We start from the raw sequence: 5,085 nt of genomic DNA on the forward strand, positions 1-5,085 counted from the left end.
CTCTGCATCCCCAACCCCATTACCATAAAAATGAGCAAAAGTCTTAGCTGGGTGTGGGAGTATATGCCTGTAATCACAGTACTTGAGGAGGCTGCTGGATCAGGAGTGCACGTTCAAAAACAGCTCAGTAATTTAGTGAGGCCCTGTTTCAGGTTAAAAAAAAATAAAATAGGGCTGGGGGTGTAGCTCAGAGTTAGAATTTCAGTACCACACACACAAAAAAAGGAAAAAAATCACCCTAGGAAGGCAGAAGGTCAGCAGGTTTCTCATCCAGACCTGGTGCTGTGGACTCACTGTCTCTAAGTCCAAGAGCAGCCATGCCTACTCCTCTCCCTACTGCTGACAGCAGCCAGCTGGAGAGTGGGGTGCAGCCAGGGCCCTGTCCTGTCCCGCTGGCCGGGTTTTGCTGATGGTGTTTCTAGTCTTCACTGGAGGATTCTGATTCCAGCTCAGCCTGCCCTTCCCTGCTCCAGCCAGCACTTCCAGCTGGCAGGGCCACCGTGCTGGGAACTGAGCCTTACACTCCTGCTGCTGGCACAGGTTGCCTGACCCAGGCCCAGCACTCTCTGAGCTCAAGGGGCCAAATAAAGGCTGTCTTCTCGTCATCTCTTAGAGACAACACCAAGGATGGAGAGAAACAGAACTTCCTCAGCAAGTACTTCTCAGTACCAATATAAAATGTGAAATAGGAATCTGGCCTGGCAATTTCTTTTTCAATTGAGGTGAGCAGCCAAGGTGTTGTTACTTCTGATCCAGCTCTTCTCTCCTTGGTCAAACTGAAAACTAAGGACAATGTTCAGTAGCTCTAATGACAGGCTCCCGCCCACACCGTACTTGTGCCCAGCCTGCCCTCTCCACCCAATCCTCACCTCCCCGGCTGCTTTTAAGCAGTGTCAAAGCCAAAGGGCTTACTCTGTTCCGGGGTCATATTTAGTAGCTGTTTGACTTGGGTTATTTTGAACATGACCAGAAACTTTCCAGTGCTTTATTACATCTTTCTGGGTCCAAGAAAAGGCAGCAGATTCCTCCTTAGATTGGAAACCTGCAGGCTTTGCACATTGAGCCCCTCCCAGCAGTCCCAGTACCCTTGTTTCCTATCCAACTTTCAGTGCTCCCAGAAGCCCTTCATGAAGCACCTCATGTCTGATGCCCTTGCTTGGAGCCTTGGAAGTTCTCTGCTACATTTACTTTGACCTCCTTTGCATCATAAACTGTAATGCAGCCCACCTGCCCCTTTCCTATGGCACCTGGGAGGAGCTGGGCAGGGACTAGTGCCACATGACCCTTGCCACTATCCTGGCCCAAAGCAGGCCAGGGCTTACCAAACTTGCAAAGGATGTTTGAAATTTAAAGCAAGAATTTCACTTTTCAGGGGGATAAAATGCTCTCATAAAGGCTGTGAAAGTAGTTCTTCAGCCAGTTGCAGTAGCACACACTTGTAACCCCAATACTTGGGAAGCTGAGACAGGAGGTCTGCACATTCGAGGACAGCCTCAGCAAGTGGTGAGACTCTCATAAACCTAGCAAGACCCTGTTTCAAAGGACAAATAAAATAGAGCTGGGAATTTAGTTCAGAGGTACAATGCCCCTGGGTTCAATCCCTAGTACACAGAAGAAATAAAAAGAAAATGGTTTTCCAGGTAATTTTAAGGCAGAAGTGTCTCATAGCCACACTACCCCAGAATGAACCTCACTGTGCGACCTGCAGACATTTGGACAGTTGGTGTAAATTCCTTTGAAATAATATCAGAGCTCTTTGCTCAGTCATCCCCTAGTGAGATGTTATACAGTTTTAAAACTTGTGGAGTTCTTCTACCCTTTGCAAAATTAAATTAAATTACAATGGTTTAGCTCTTGAACAAGCTTCATAAAATATAAAAGATACAAGATTTTCTATCTAGTGCACCAAGGTTGCATGTATAACTCCTATATGTGACCAATGACCAGAACTGGGGCCTCTTCAGCACCTTAAACTACGCAAGGCATCGCTGCAGGGGTTTGTAGGAGGATGTGTTCGAGGATTCCAACCCATCTGTCCCCAGTTTAGGGTTTTAAGAACCTAATGTTTCTTAGAACATGTAGTGTGCTTGGGACAAGTAGGCCTGGACAGCTGGCATTTCCACCAGGAAATCTCCTGCACAGAATGAATAAGAACCATTGCCATGGTGGCCATGGGCAAGGACCCCAGTAGAGAGCTGTGTGGCCCAGCATCTTCCTGGGAGGACAGAGAAAGATGAGGAGAGAAGACAGAACACAATGATATTATTATTATTATTATTATTATTATTATTATTATTATTATTACCAAACACCGTCCAGGACAGACACGTGAGCTGCCATTTCTCCTGCACACTCAGCTGCCACCTGGCTGCTCATCTGACATGAGGAATGTGTGCTTGCCTGGCTCTGCCACTCCTGCTGGGGCTATCTGAGCTGTGGGTTAGGAGTATGGAGACAGGCTGGCTCAGCAGGACATGTGTCAATCTGAGTGATGGGAATCACAGAGCCACTCTCAATGGCAGGGCAGCCAGAGGACAGGACCCAGATACAGGGTATTTCAGCAGCACATTATTAAAGCAAAGTTTTGTTGCAGAAGGTGAGGTCCCCAGAGATAAGAGACAGTGGCTGGAGTAGTATCAGGAATAGCACAATTAACTTCTGTGGGTTCTTGGCTTCCATGGCAAAAACAAATTTCAACACATACCAGTCAGAGATAAAAGCAGAGGTTTTAATTCAAGGAGAGTAAAGATATCAATTCAGGGGAAAGGTGGGCCGCCTCAGAAAACATGAGAGCAGCCCCAGGATCTTCTTTATAGGGTCCCTAGAAAGAGACTGGCTAAGGGTACAGGGGAAATGGAAGGCGGCCTCTTCTTTTTGAAGCTTTCTGGTTCACAATGTAGGACTGAAGTGGGGCCATGACCGGCTTCATCCATACAGCAAACATGCTAGGCCTGAATTTCAGTATCCCAGGAAGTGCCAGTTGTGGCACCTGGGTCAGGATGAAAACCTCCCAACCAACCCCAGGAGGCACGAACCAAATGGGAGGCACCAAGTATCCAGTCTGTTGCTTGTGATAACAGCAGTACAAATTCCTTTTGGTTTAAAGATAACTGCTTTGTAAATCACAGGTTGAGTCACTGAAATGTATAAAACTGCCTTGGAACAAAGACTCGGGGTCCTTGTCAAGACTCCACTGCGTTGGAGGGACTTGGACCCTAGCTCCAGAAGTTCCCTAATAAACCCCTTCTTGTTGTCTGCATTATTGTGTGTGGTGGTGGTCTCTGTCACCCTGGGGTCCCGGACTTTGAGTATAACAATAAAAGGTAGGAATTCCTTTTTGGGACAGGACTCCTCAGGAGTGGAGGACACAGGAAGGTGGGGCTGCTGAGGTGCAGGGCTCTTTAACAAAAGGTTATGACTTTGCTGGGGATCTTCTAGAACTCTGACAAAAGGTGAAGCTCTCTCAGGTTTAGCCATCTCAGGAATTTCCTGAGCCAGCCCATTATGATTTAAAAGTGTGGGCCTGGGTTTTTTAAGCATAACCAAACTCTGTTATTGCTCTGAATCTGAAGATTTCAGATTTTTAAACAATATATTCCTTTCCTTCCCAACATGTCTCCTTTCTATCTAAAAGGTCATTCCTTCTATTCCACCTGACCACTAGGATAGCAGGTATCTTTATTCACTGGTGAGGCTCAGTAGCAACGCTCCAGGTCTAAGCCCTGAGTTCAGAATATGCAAGTTCTTTTATGCACTTTCTTACTTACACTTGAGAAGGGTGGCGTGAGTGAGATTTGTTTTGTCTAGTGTAAACAGGAGGCAGAAACACAACGCAGTCATGTGCCTTGTTTCTCTTTTGTCCAGAGTTATATGCTTTTTCTTGCAGGACCTACTGTGTTCACTTCAGAGGGAGCCTGTGGAAAAGACTAATGTACTCTTCTAGATGCTAGCCCAGAGGCATTATCAAGCAAATAGCCAGGATCCTGCCTAATATAAAAAACTGAAGAACTGAGTAGCCTTCTTTTTTTTTCTTAGCTCTTTCTCCAGATAGGCATTTGTTCATTTATTAACACCAGAGTCAATAATACAATGCTAAAAATAAACATGCATCAATTATACAATACATACTATACCAGTATTGGGAAGAGGTATCAAAATGTATTAATGTGTCGGTATTTGAAAATTGCTTTGATAATTTCCAAAATGTATAATATAGTCAGGGCCTGAGTGCTGTGCAGGCACTCAGGCAGGGAAGGGGCTGCAGCTATTACAATGCAGAGTTCCTCTCTGTCTTTGCCCTTCATTCTAATGATTAACCTATAGTAAAACTTTAGAGTCACCTGAAGCCTTTAGCCCTAAAACTACAATAGAGGCAACCAGGGCCTCTGTTTACCTCCTCTCCTCTGTGATCCGGCCTGGGCAAAGGAAAGGTAAACTGTGTGAGGCTTCAAAGCACCCTAGTTGATGAGCAACTAATACTGCCCGATACAATAGAGACAAGGGCCAGGTAGATTCTTGACCCTTGCACTTAGTAAGTGCACTGTCCAGAGAAAAGGAGGCACCACCTGGCTAAGGAATAAGTAACTAGCCCATTGCCTTGGTAACGCTGACAAGAAAGATACCAATACAAGATCTATTTAAAGGCTGGGCTTCCCCAAAAGGGGCCAGAGTTCCATTTTCGGGCTCTCCAGCATGCGGGTCAGCATGTTGCTTTTTCCTTCTCCATTTCCTACTGCTCTGTCTCCTACTGATTTCATAATAAAGATTTGTTAAAGCTGCACTGAGATGCCTATTAATATTAATTTTTCTATTCAACAAATTTTAGTTGAATAAGAAAAAGAACCCCCACCATTCAAACAACAACACATACTTACACAAAAACCTTCTGCCCAGTATAACTGGTGAATACAGTTGTTCCATTCCCCCTTAGTGCATTATATTTTCACAAGTAAAACAGAAAAGGACAATAATGAATTTAATGCCATTCAGCACCTTTAATAAAGTCGAAAGACAACATCTCCACTTATCAAGAAAAGTTGCATCTGTATCAACAAACATGTAAAGCTAACTATTTTTCTCGTTTTT

Source organism: Muscardinus avellanarius (genome assembly GCF_963383645.1).
Source record: "Muscardinus avellanarius genome assembly, chromosome: 10".
NCBI classification, from domain to species: domain Eukaryota; kingdom Metazoa; phylum Chordata; class Mammalia; order Rodentia; family Gliridae; genus Muscardinus; species Muscardinus avellanarius.